Genomic DNA, 13,455 nt, shown 5'->3' on the forward strand with positions numbered 1-13,455 from the left:
ATTTGGGTTGTACTGTTCTGGAACAGTGTTGTAAATACAACTTAACCACTGATTTCTAGTCGTGTCCTCTTTTGGAAGGCCAAACAAAGTAGTTTCGCTTTCACAACGAAACACACGGCGGGCTAGAGTGAGCGGAGGCCGGATGCCTAGAGTGAGCGGCGGCCTAGAGTGAGCGGAGGCCGGCAGGCTTGAGAATGGCGCGGCTGGCGAATTCGACGAAGGAAGGCCAAACAAAGTAGTTTCGCTTTCACAACGAAACACAGCGATCTAAAGAGAAAACTTTAAAAAGAATTTGAATTCCCTGGATAACAGAAGAGAAACTGAAGTAGAAATGAGAGCGAGAACTAGAGTAACCAGATATAAATAATATTGTAAATATAGAAAAACTGACAGGTGGCTAACAAAACCTGCTTCATACATGTAACACAGACAACACATAAAACACAGAAAATATAAAAGGCATGAACATATTTCTGAAAATATTTATCCATATGTTTATCCAGTTAAGTCTGATATCAAAAGCAAATCAAAAAACATCCCAAAAGCAAACAACAAATGGTGCTAATAGTGTGTGCTAGTATTCCTCAAAAAATATATGATCCTAAACTTTTTCTAATCTAGATAAGTATAGCTTAAAGGTATACATAAAAGTGTGCTCTAAATAAATAGTGCTAATGGACGGGTATAAAGATTGCATTCTGACTTTAAATTGACTATATGCTTGGACCTGGAAAGTGGAAACAGTATTTGATATGTCATGACTTAGCAAGTACACTGACTGATTTGTGCTGGTCAGACTGACTACAGGACGAAGTCCAGTAGAGACAAAATCCTGACAAAGTAGGGATGAAGTAAGCACTGAAACATATGCAACTAAGATTACTCAACACTGTTCAATTTTTATTATGACTTTGTCAACTGCTTCCTGCTTTTTCACGGCTTGTTTTAGACCTCTCAGGTTGAAGACTTTTTGTTTTTGGAACCAGACAAAATATAGTTTTGCTAACTGGTTTTAGGGAACAGACAAAAATCAGCTGGATATCTTTATGTGTATCTATCTGGATATCTTCAGATGTGCTTTTGTTAAGGAAACTGGATCCAATATTCCTGCACAGAGATTGGATTTCAGTTTTTGGTCAGCAAGATATCAGCATGATCGAGTAGCATAATTATTATAAAATTACCCAACAGAGGTACGTGTTACTGTGAGAGCTGGTTACATCAAAAACAATTTCAAAGAAACAACTACTTTTAACCATTTTAGCGAACTTTTTCAAGAACATGTGAGAAAAAGCACGACAGAACCTTTTCAATAGTTTTATAACATATAGTATTACTAATAAACAATCAAGATGGGTAAACAAAAAAGTATTTAGAATTACAATTCACATGGATAAATTGACAACCAAAGGTGTGGCTGTATATAAAGTAAACTGCTGGTTTCTATATGCTTTGATATAAAGTTAAAATATTTAAATCATTAAGATGATTTCCCCCCCCTTTAGCTTAATCAGATTCATCCGCATCAATGTTTGGAAAGTAATTGTATATTTTAATTGTACTTGAATGATTTTTAAATTGTTATCTTTAGTACTCACAATTCATATCCAGATGCTTCAGTAAGAGAGAGCACAGCAGATGTGAAGAAACTGAATGAGTATTTGCTCATCTCCCATTAAATCTCATCTCATGCTCAGAGTAAAGGAGATGCTGAAGATTTACAGGCAGCTAGGGCTGCACGATAAATCGAAATGGAATCGAGATCGCGATTCGACAGAAGCTGCGATTGTCATGCGTATCTTTCAGTGAAGCACGGTTCTGTGGTCAGCAGTAAATCTCCATCCAAAGGCCAGAGGGGGCTCTTGCGCTGAAACTCCAAATACGCCTCGCAGAAGAAACCCAGAAAATGCCTATAGCTGCAGCTGAATAAACAGAAGATTAAACTGCTTTCATTGATTCAACGTGAATAATAAACACAACCAGCATTACTATCAAAATGCGCATGACAATCGCATTCGATTAATCGTGCAGCCCTACAGGCAGCGCTGATGTATCAAGCATCAGCTAGACTAGATTAGTGAGGAGATGCTAAGCACCTCTGTCTGACGGCCATAGGCGAGGAACTGAGAATGAGCTGAACCAAAATGTCATCTTGCCAGACACACAGAGGGTCTGTAGTAAATCCACAGAAAACACGTAACAGGCAGATAAAAGGTATTTATTACAAACACTGACCAAAAACATTATAAAAGTATTACAAACTAATTGTGTAGCATTCCAAGTTTTCCGAAGCCATATAACATTTATGCGAGGAACAGTGTGAAACTTGAAGGGGACCTAATATACCCCTTTTGACAAGAAAAAGTTTCAGCTAAAAATACCCCACAGATCATTTATTATACCATGCCCTAAATGCCCCTTTTTGGGTGGAAGCAAAAACAAGCTATTTTGATGTTTGTCTCTTTAAATGCAAATGAGCTACTGCCTCCGCCCCCTTTCCAGAAAAGGTGCGGAGCCTTTACAGCTTATACTTTGGATTCTCCTGCAACAACAAAACAGAAGAACAATCATCTTATTGTATTGTGCATAATAAAGGCACAGTTATGAATTATACAAAGAGTGAGTGTTTTAGGTTCAGGCCGGGTCACACGGTTTTGGGTATGACGACATTACTCTGGTCTGTGTGAATACAACGACATTAACTTTAGCCTCATTAGCTGTGCAATGCCCTAACAAGCCCATTCAGAAAGGCCATTTCCAAACATTCTTATGTTCATTGTTACAGCCTGCCAACGAGACTGTTTACCACATAGCTCAGACATTCTTGTGTTTCCAAGCAGCAAATCTCACCAATCGGTTAAATCCAGGCAAAGTCCAACAAACCTAATGTGATTGTGATTTGAGCATTACAGCAGATGGAAACAGTAATCACTTTGGGTCTGTTCCTCACACAAAACCATAGTTTGACTTCGGAAGACATGGAATATTTGTCAATGCTTGGGTGGGGTTGGGTAAGGTCAGGTGCTCAGAAATGTCTAAAATAAGGGCTTGTATCAGCAAAGTTTGGCTAGAGGTTAACTGCTCTGCTATCAGAACTAGCACAAAGACACATCACTGCTATGAAATCACACAAAATATGACAGACAAACACAAAATGTAGGGATCTAAAGGCCTGTAAACGGATTTGAAATGTGAACATAATCAGATGACTATTCTGAGCAGAACAGAAACAGAGAGAAAGAGAGAGTGAGGCCAGGTGCAGCAGCGCTCTCTGCCCACTTTAGCTCTGATATAACTGTTTGTATTATGTAATAAAACACACCTGCTCTGCTTCACAGTGCCAGAAATACATACACACAATATGCATGAAAACACATATACACCTTTCATAAGTACTGAAATACAGTGTGCTATAGACAAAACCACCTGCATTATTGAGGACACCGCACACAGTATATACTCAAATTTTCAGTCTCAAATCTACAAACCCTAACGGTCCTCTGGCCTAAAGGCAAATGAGTTTAGTCTATAAAGCCAAACCCCCACCGCTTCCCTCAGTAAGGTAAAACCCGTGAACACAGTGAAGGTTTCGGTCAAGACAGGGAAAGTTACAGACAGTCATTTTTGTGGTCTAGAAATTATATGAATTATATATAACATTATATTGATAATGTTAGATAACTTTGATAGAAAGGTATGTAATGGATTACGATCAACCAAAAAATTAGACAGCTGTTAGTATGACAGTATTTACACAACTATCAATACTTAGTCGGGCAACCCTTAGCCTTAATGACAGCCTGTAGTCTCCTGGGCATGTTGTCACCCAGGTTCATGCAAACCTGAACTTCAGTTTTTTTCCCAGACTCGGTCTGAATAATTTTTGGTCCCAAATTTGTATCAGTTTTACTGGTAGTCCACTGTATGAAGAATTTTTGGGTATAATTTATCACAGTTTACTTTATTTTGCTGTCCTCACTTACAAAAGTGGATTTGGACACGCCCTGAGTGCACCTGCGCCGTGCGCTTTAGACCATGTGCTTAGATCGTAAAAATAGGGCCCATAATTTACAAAGGTTATTTTTATATACATAGAAAGTAAGGTGAAATAATGTTCCATCGTCATTCAGCGTAGCAGATATATTTATGTAAAAATGAAACAACATATTAATTAAACTTTTATTGTTTTGATGCTTGAAAACTCCTTTTCATCTTTGACCCATGTATATCATATATTGTATACGGTTTGATTCTGCTGTCAGTTTGGTTTGTTTTTATTGTATTATATATTGTTCCTCTGTATATTATTGTGTTAAGTGTATTTAAGCTTTATTGTTTATTTGTACAGCTGCGATGACTGGACCACACACCCAAGATTTTCACACATCATTTGCCTGTAAATGATGTAATGACAATACAATTGAGTTTAGTAATAGCACTGAAAAGTTTTAGGAAAAAAAAAGTTCTCATGAAAATAATGTTACAAGCAGGGGCGGAGCCAGGGAGTGACCAGAGGTGGCCGTGGCCACCACTGACCTAAGCTTGGCCACCCCTCAAAACTGCAGTTTTTGTCCCTTTTTTTTCTTGACAAGAAATGCATTTATTAAGAAAATTGTCATATTCACTCAGCATTACTTGATCTAATTCACAAATATCTCAATTACAATTTAGTAGAAATTAATTGTATTCAGTTGCGTTTTAGGTACTAAAACAGTCCAATACTTTATAGTCAATCACATTTTTATATTGAAATAATGAAGATTTCTGTGCCACCCCAGTCTGGTTGATGGCCCCTCCCTGGCCACCCCTATAAAAACATCCTGGCTCCGCCACTGGTTACAAAATGCTCCTAAAAATAGGCTAAACAGTGTACATATTACGGGAAAAGATCATGAGACGTTGACTGGAAAGTACGTTTGACCTCAAAAACATTAGTATGTCTGATTAAGCAACAGCTGCTGAAAGTATGCTAACTCTTGTATCTACAGTTCCAGAACAGAAAAGTTGTTTCAGAGGCAGAGAATATTATTACATTCTGATGAAAGATTATATGACAAAAAATATTTCATTTTCTCTAGACTAATATACACAATAAAAGACCTGGGATATTTCTTTATACAGAAAAGAATATCAATTTTGATTTTATATTGACTACTCCTAGTGTCTATATTTATTACTAGAAAATGAATCCATGAATTAGTTTAACACACTTATCAAATTGTTCTGTATTTTGACTTTATTTCATAATGATGCATGATAATACTGTTCAGCTTCATTCATGTCTTGACTAAAACAAGAACTGGGGACTGTGCAAATATACTGCAAAACTAAAAACAACTCTCTGACCTGAATGACAATGAATATTTGTTAATTATGAATTGAGGATGGGAAAAAGCAGCAGTAACTATGGATACAGAGATGAGTGAGTTCCGTGTCCCACAGGCTCTGCTCTATATAATGAGCTCATTAAGTGTACATGTCTAGAGACCTGATGAACCTCATGAGGCCATGGGTTAAGAAGAATTAACCACAGACTGATCCCATGCTAACCTGCTATAACATTTGTTTAAACACTCCTTAACAGTTAGTTAAAAGAAGCCTGATTCATGTACAGCCACATGAACCGAGAAACGTGTTTATGGAAAAACACTTACAATGGATGGTAAATAAACAAATATGCAATTATAACACTGTGTTAAAAGCATAACCCTAACACTTAAACATAACACCTGTTAACATGAGATTAATGTGATGAAATCACACAAACCCTGTTATCTACAGTTATATCCAATATTTCAACTCATGTAATGACCAGCTGGTTAGTTTTGCTCACTCATGCTCTGATAATGTAAGTGTTTCCAGAAAGAAACATGACGTAACTACAGTATCCGTGAATCACTGTTTACACAGAACAAACAGCCTCCACCTAGAGCACTAGTTCTACTGCTAAAGACTTTAATTTAGACAGCTCAAAATACACACATACAGAAAAATTAATATAAGCAAAAATATGAGCTTCACATTTCTGCTTACATATCTTACAGAATGTCTTTCCCCTCAGACTTGAATGCAATGCCCTATAGTAAGTGTTACTTTAACACTACATGTGATCTGGGATTTTTCTTTAAAGGGGTCATATAATGCTGCTAAAAAGAACATTATTTTGTGTATTTGGTGTAATGAAATGCGTTTATGCGGTTTAAAGTAAAAAAAACACATTATTTTCCACATACTGTACATTATTGTTTCTCCTCTATGCGCAACTTTACAGATCTTCTTTATGCACCAAGAGCTTGTAACACTCCAAAGAGAAAGGAAAAATTGAAATCGCATCATATGACCCCTTTAACTGTACAGCACATTAACACACACATGGCTCGCTCTCTTTCGCACACATAAAGAGCATTTATATTGATATGCTTTATATTACAGTTGAATAAAGAGCTCTCTGTCCTGTGTCAGATCATGTCCTCACTAGTTTCTCCATTACAGCTATTTTGTCATAAATCCCTCTGTCACTGTAATGAGACAAAGGCAAACTAAAATGAACAGGAAGAGGAACACAACTGAGGCAATTCATGAGCTTCTGTTTTCAACACACAAAACCTCAAACGTGTACACAGACACATCACAGTTCAACAAAAATAAAAATTCCGTCATCATTTATACCATACGTGTAAATTTTTAACTGAATTGTCACACTGCTCCTTTCCATACAATTAAAAATATACAGTAACTATGGACTGTAAAGTTCCAAAAAAAAAACAATATTGCTGCAAGCATCGATCGCTACCCGCTGGCTCCAGGAAAACAGTGCACATTGGGCACATGCAATTTAAGCAGGTAAATCCAAGAAGATTATCTCTAAGTCTTTTAAAAGTGCCACACTTCCTGTTGCCAGCTGGTAGCGCTATGACTGTGACCCACAATAGCCACATCTTTGTGATCAGGCCCCATGACCAAACACAGAGCAGCAATTTATCTAACTCAAACAAAGCACATAGAAGATTTGAGACATCCTGATTCCCTTTTTTGCCATTAATTTCACACTGTTTGCAAATTTCAAACATTCCACACTTAATTCAAAACGGCCGACTTCCTGAAGGGCGGAGCTAATGATGTGAACTAACGTCTTTTTGGAAGTTGTTTGGCTTGATGAGAATAATATGTTCTCTGACTTTAGTTTAAGAAGTTTAAAACTAGTTTTAGTTTAAAACTTTGTGCCCCTTTGTAATTTAAAACTAGTCCCATGTAGTCAGATATATATTTGTTCGGCTGGTACAGTTTTGGCATATCTGCTTATTACATGTTTTGAGAATATTTCCTCGAACACAAAACACAATAACTGGGGTCAGTTTAAAGGCCACGTTCACACAGCAGCAGAATACGGTTGTCAGTCCTGTTTTTGAGTCCTTAATACGGTTACGTTCACACACAGTTCGGTTATTTACGGGCGTGTCAACCGCATTCTGTAACCGAACTCACACCCGTACATTTTCAGGACTCACAACCGCATTCTCAGAACACACGCGCTGTGTGAACGGAACAGGACTGGACAACTAGTTGTCTGTCACGTCATACAGTGCGAGAGAGAGGCACTCTGCCACACAAACGGGTGTCTAACGTGTGTTACGTGTTTTCACATGTGTTTTCGGTAACTTACAGTGATGGAGAAATGAGCTGCGTGTCATCTGAATGTTTTAGACCCCGTCAGTTTTGTGTTCTGCGCCCGACTCAAATACTCCGCACTCCACCCAAATTTAAAAGCTGCTGTTGGTAAATGAAGATTTGACGATAGAACTCACGGCTCGATTGGACACTTGTCGTGTCAGAAAGTGATAAGACTTTCAGTTTTATGGACGTCACCATCTTTGATTTTACTTTGGTCACTGTCGCTATGGTTACAGGTAAGGAATACGGGCTTGACTCCCACTGCACGTTCATACAGACAGTATTCTAAACACAACTGTAAGCTGCTGTGTGAACGGGACATTTTGATTAGTGGTCGACCGATATATCGGCCAATATTTGGCATTTTTCAAATATCGGCATCGGCGATAAGTTTTTCTGTTTGGTCGATGCGTTCGAGGTGTCGTCTTTTATTTTGACAGTCTGAGAGCGGCAGCGCCTGAACACACAGTGTTCACATTCTCCTTGTTCGCTGTCGTCGTTAACAGTTCTGTCTAATATGAACAGAAATCTGTCTAATAATCAGAAAGAACTGTTAAACAAAGGAATTAAAATGTATACAAAAAAATATTATAACGATTGCTTTTATATCATTAGTTATAGAAAGGCAAACATTATAATACTTTCTCGTTTTCCGTCAGCATTCAGCAAATACACATTTATATCATTGAAACAAATCTTTGAATGACTAATGAACATTTAATTTTAAAAATCTTGCAAACTTAGTCAAATCCAGCTGTGAGATCTTTTGAAGTGTGCCTTTGTATCCTGCATGATGGCGTGTTCTCTGTGTGACGGTCGGTCCGTGCGAATTGAATGTGGACAGGAGGAGAGTTCTGCTTCACTGGAGACGCGCGATCGACAAACTTTAAACTCATGATTTCAAATTATGCTGCGCTTCATGCTTTTGCCCAATGTCATATTCATGTCATTTTCACTGTGTGCTGTATGTAAAATGAGTGTTACCTTGGCTTTATTTGGAAAAAAATATGATTCCCAATGCACACAAACTTCCCAGATTACTGAGTTTTATATATTATATTTATTTATTTGAGAAAAATACTTTGTCATTTAAAGTATAAATATGTTTATTTTACACATTTATTTTTAAATCCATTTTCAAATTATTTAAAATTTCTTAAATATTAATTAAAATAAATAAAATTATATCGGCTTTATAATATCGCTTTCCAAGATATCGGCATCGGCTGTCAAAAAAACCAATGTCGGTCGACCACTAATTTTGATACTCACACCTATAAGAAAATGCAGTTGCCAATCCCAAAAACTGACAGTGTGAGCGTAGCCTTTGTTTATTAAACCAGGTTGGTTTTTAGTGATGTCTGGCAACACTTCACCTTATAAGAGAAGAGCATGCCCTTGTGTGAGGGAAGAGAGAACAGCTGCTTGGTCGAGTGGGAGTTATTTAATAAGGCAGTTTACATATCTTGCAATATATTTTGTAATCCCGTTATTATTTTACTCTAGCCCAGTGGAGACTGAGACTGCTGTCACCGCTGCGCTGAGCTTTTCTTATTCGCTGTACTTCTCATAAAAATGATGTTGTTTCTGTGATCGGCAGGATTAGAGACCATGTATGAAAGCAAGTGATTTTGAGCTGGTTCCAGCTGATTATTTATAGCATTCCTAGAAACATTTCAAGGGTTTTGTGCATTTAATTTTAACCTCAAATCATACTTTATGAAAAGAATGAACTATTCCATTAACCCTGCTGCTTAAACTGCATTGAATGACGAGAGTAAACCACACAAAACTGTCTGACACTCATGTATGGTGTGAAAACACATCAGAGCTGAGCATCATGAATGTGAAGACAAGAGCAGGTTAGTGGACCAATTCCCTAAAAATGACTGGAATCAATACAAGTCCAGAAACACAATTTTAGCACTTACATTGAGACCACGGCCACATTTAGTCTCTTATTATATAATTTAGTGTCTTAGCATGGCCTCATGGATCACACTTCAGAAGCCTGTGGATGGCACAGACACACAACACTACATTACAGTTTATATCATCATTACTAAAGATCACAGACAATTTCATGTATCACCACACAGACACACCTCATGCTACATATTATATAGTTCAAAACGCTTCTTGATACTCCATCAGCAATGGCAAAATCAACAACAGTAGCTGTATATGACATACAGAAAAATCAATGCATATAAATCACTCAAGCATTTCTCATCTAATGCTCCCAAGAACAAATTATTTGACCCACATTAGCTCTGTATTCGTATTGCATGTCAACAATTGACTCAGTAACTGAGAAGTCTCCTGAGCAATAACAGAGCAGCCTGTGAGTGTGTGTGTGTGTGTGTGTGTGTGTGAGAGAGAGAGACAATTCTCTATAGAATGTGTGTGTGATACAGGGAACTGGCAACCAGAAGCGGGAACACTCCCCCTATAATCCCAATGTGCTTGTTACATCATAAGCAGAATGGCATCTACACTTACTTTAGTCTGTCTGTCTCATCCTTATCCCAAGGTTACCGTATTAACCGAATCAGCTCTGTATCTAGACCAGATGGTGGACCTGCAACCAGAAACGACCACAACACAGCCCTCAATGAGACGAGGCCTTTGGGGCAGAGCCTCAGCAAACACCTCTGCGACTAGACGAGCCCTCGGCACAGATCCTTATGGCCAGCTATGAACGCATCATGCCAGGACAAGATAGGACCAAATCAGTCATCTACTACCTGCTACCTCAATCAATATCACAATGTGTTTGTTTGCTTAGACCAGAGGACAACTGGATCCCCAAATGAACCCGTTTACTCCCAAGATTTTGTTTCCCCATTTCTGTCACCTCATGGAGTTTGGGTTCCTTGCCACTTTCGCCTGTGGCTTGCTTAGTTGGGGGCTGAATGTCACTTACAGAAAATGTATTTATATTACCACACTGATACCACTGACACAATGAACTTGAATCGAATTAAGCTCGATGACTTCACTTTTGTCTTCTGTAGAGCTGCTTTACAGCTGAATCTGAACTGTTTCCATAGCTGAGTTTCCTTAATTGTGTCTGTTATTTTCCTGTTTATCACTGTGAACCTGCTTTGACACAATCTGTATTGTATACAAATAATGGTGACTTGACTTCACTTGACTATCAGTCATTATCCAACCCTGCGGCCATCAGTGGTCTAACGTTCACAGAAATGAACTGCCTGTTATTCTGTTGAAATGCCTCCTTAGCTTTATCAATACTATATTATTCTAATTTAATTGTACCTGAATGAGAAAGACAGAAAGGTAGATGAAGAAAAAAGTGGTAGTTCTTTTGCATTGTGCACTGATCAATGTGATCATCCTGACTGATCAATGTAGTCATAATGTACATGATGTGGTAACAGCTGTAACATGAAACATCTGCTCCCTAAATCCTTATAGCACCTATAGAGGACAAATATTAAGCTTAGTTTACATGTCAAAGAGCAGATCTTCTAGCTGAAAGATGACTCTATGATTTTGCTTAGTAAAGAAAAGTTTTTTTTTCATGTAGTAATTTAAAAGCTATGAATATCACGCAATAAGTAGTAACTATAAATATAGCAATACATACTGTGTGTCATACCTAACACCCTTTAGTCAAGACTATTATTAATGTACATAATAACAATATGCAGTAATATGGACTCAAATCTTATTGCTTTGTAATGAAAATGCTTTCTTTAACTTTCTTCCTTTACATTTTTTTGTACACAGCTTAGCTGCAAAAACTGGCAATATGTACAATTATTTATTGTTTATTAGTGGTGTGGCACAATATATTATCTACATTTTAAGAGCTAAAGAGTTCTCTCTCATTCAAGACTGAAATATGGATGTCACATTACCATCCATCAAAACCGAGCTTCTTTTAACAGTAAATGTATTTGACTTATCATCTGATTTGTAAAGGGCACTGAGTATGTCTAAATAATCTAAAACTTAACTAAACGTATCTTGGCATTCAATGCTTTGCATTGTTTGAAACATAGAAAGCATGCACAAACAACTGTTGAAGCAGGTATTTAGCATATCACCAATCTGCAATGCAAACAAAATCTTTACTATTTTTAGAGCACTGAGAATTACAATCCTAGAAAATGTATCCAACACAACTGACGCAAACATATTCTTTAAGGTCTACAGACTCTACACACACAAAACAGACACAATGTATCAATCTAGGTTTTATGTTAGGGACTCTGCTTATTGCTTCGGATATTATGTAAAAAAACTCACAAAATCTTTCTTTCATTATTTTTCACTGCTGTTTTTGATGATAACAGGTGGCTGAGAGCAAGTTACCACGATTTTACTGTAACAATCACTGTGGATTCTATGGTAATTTGAAAACTATGGTACTATGGCAAATACAGTTACCATACAGGTCAGTCCATAATCTGATCATCTAAAATACAAAATATGTTTCTTGATGACAATGGCATTATTAAAAAAATAGTGGATCTAAACGAAATCACAAAAAAAGTACTATCGAGGCTTTGGATATGGTACCATGATGATCAAACATTCTAGACATGTAACATGCTAATAATATCACGGTTTAAGCACAAATAACATGGTAACAGCAGGGTACCTACTGTTCTTCCTAGTGTTTTTAAGTGGCATGTAATATATGAATATGGTAATCATCCAATACCATGATATTCACGTTACCTACTGATGCCATCACCTCTTCGTAACTCATTTAACAGCTGTCAGTCAACTATCAACAGCATCTCAATCTCATGACACAGCATCAGGAATTAAAAGACATTATAAAGCATCCACGGATGATGAAAGACACCGGACATCACTGACACAGAAGATTTGCGGTTGCTATGATACTCGTCTGTCTTGAGACAGGGATGAGGCTTATAGCAACGACACACAGAGACGATGATGATGATGGGCGTGAGCGCGATCTTACCATTACACATCTTCATTATCTCGCCGAAACTACACGCAGAATCTCATCCAGCACGTTATATATTCACGTGTGCGTCCACAAAGGATCCCGTCCGTAGATGTGATCATGTCTGTGCTTATAATCCAGTGACAGCAGCACATCAAGGAAGCAGAGCGAAAATAACCCATACAGACGCGTCAGACTGCAGCAATCAAACCCCGACCTGAGAGAGATGACGATACACGTCTACGTTCACTCGCTCTGGGATGGATTAAAATGTCTGCTGCAAGGGCGTGTGTTTGTTTTGGTGAGCTGGACGAACCTGCAGGACAGAAGCGTCCCCTTCTGGATTAATTGTGTATTTATTATTATATTATATTATATTATATTATATTATATTATATAATTAGTGCTCTGCATTTAACCCATCCTAAGTGCACACACACAGTAGTGAACACACACACACAGTGCACACACACCCGGAGCAGTGGGCAGCCATTTTTTTTGCTGCGGCGCCCGGGGAGCAGTTGGGGGTTCGGTGCCTTGCTCAAGGGCACCTCAGTCGTGGTATTGAAGGTGGGAGAGAGCGCTGTACATTCACTCCCCCCACCTACAATCCCTGCCGGTACGAGACTCGAACCCGCAACCTTTGGGTTACGAGTCCGACTCTCTAACCATTAGGCCACGACTTCCCCTTACAAGTTACCCAATTACAAGATTACAAGTTACCCTATTTAAAATGTAATAAGTACATAACTATTTCAATTACTTTATTAAAGTAATGTAAATGATTACATTTGATTACTTTTCTAAATTTCTAACAAATGTTTTCAACTGAT

At 37.8% G+C, this 13,455-nt stretch overlaps 1 protein-coding gene across 1 annotated transcript in view; it reads right to left on the reverse strand.

Annotated features, from left to right (window-relative positions):
- tex2 (testis expressed 2) overlaps positions 1-12,815 on the reverse strand; it is a 52,182-nt gene extending 39,367 nt beyond the window's left edge. Inside the window, exon 1 of the mRNA XM_016540158.1 lies at positions 12,638-12,815. The gene's annotated coding sequence lies outside the window, so the exon portion shown is untranslated. The remainder of the gene's footprint in view (positions 1-12,637) is intronic.
- Positions 12,816-13,455: the final 640 nt, after the last annotated feature.

The sequence above is a fragment of the Sinocyclocheilus rhinocerous genome, unplaced genomic scaffold (genome assembly GCF_001515625.1).
Source record: "Sinocyclocheilus rhinocerous isolate Xijiao unplaced genomic scaffold, SAMN03320098_v1.1 scaffold2593, whole genome shotgun sequence".
Taxonomy (NCBI): Eukaryota; Metazoa; Chordata; class Actinopteri; order Cypriniformes; family Cyprinidae; genus Sinocyclocheilus; species Sinocyclocheilus rhinocerous.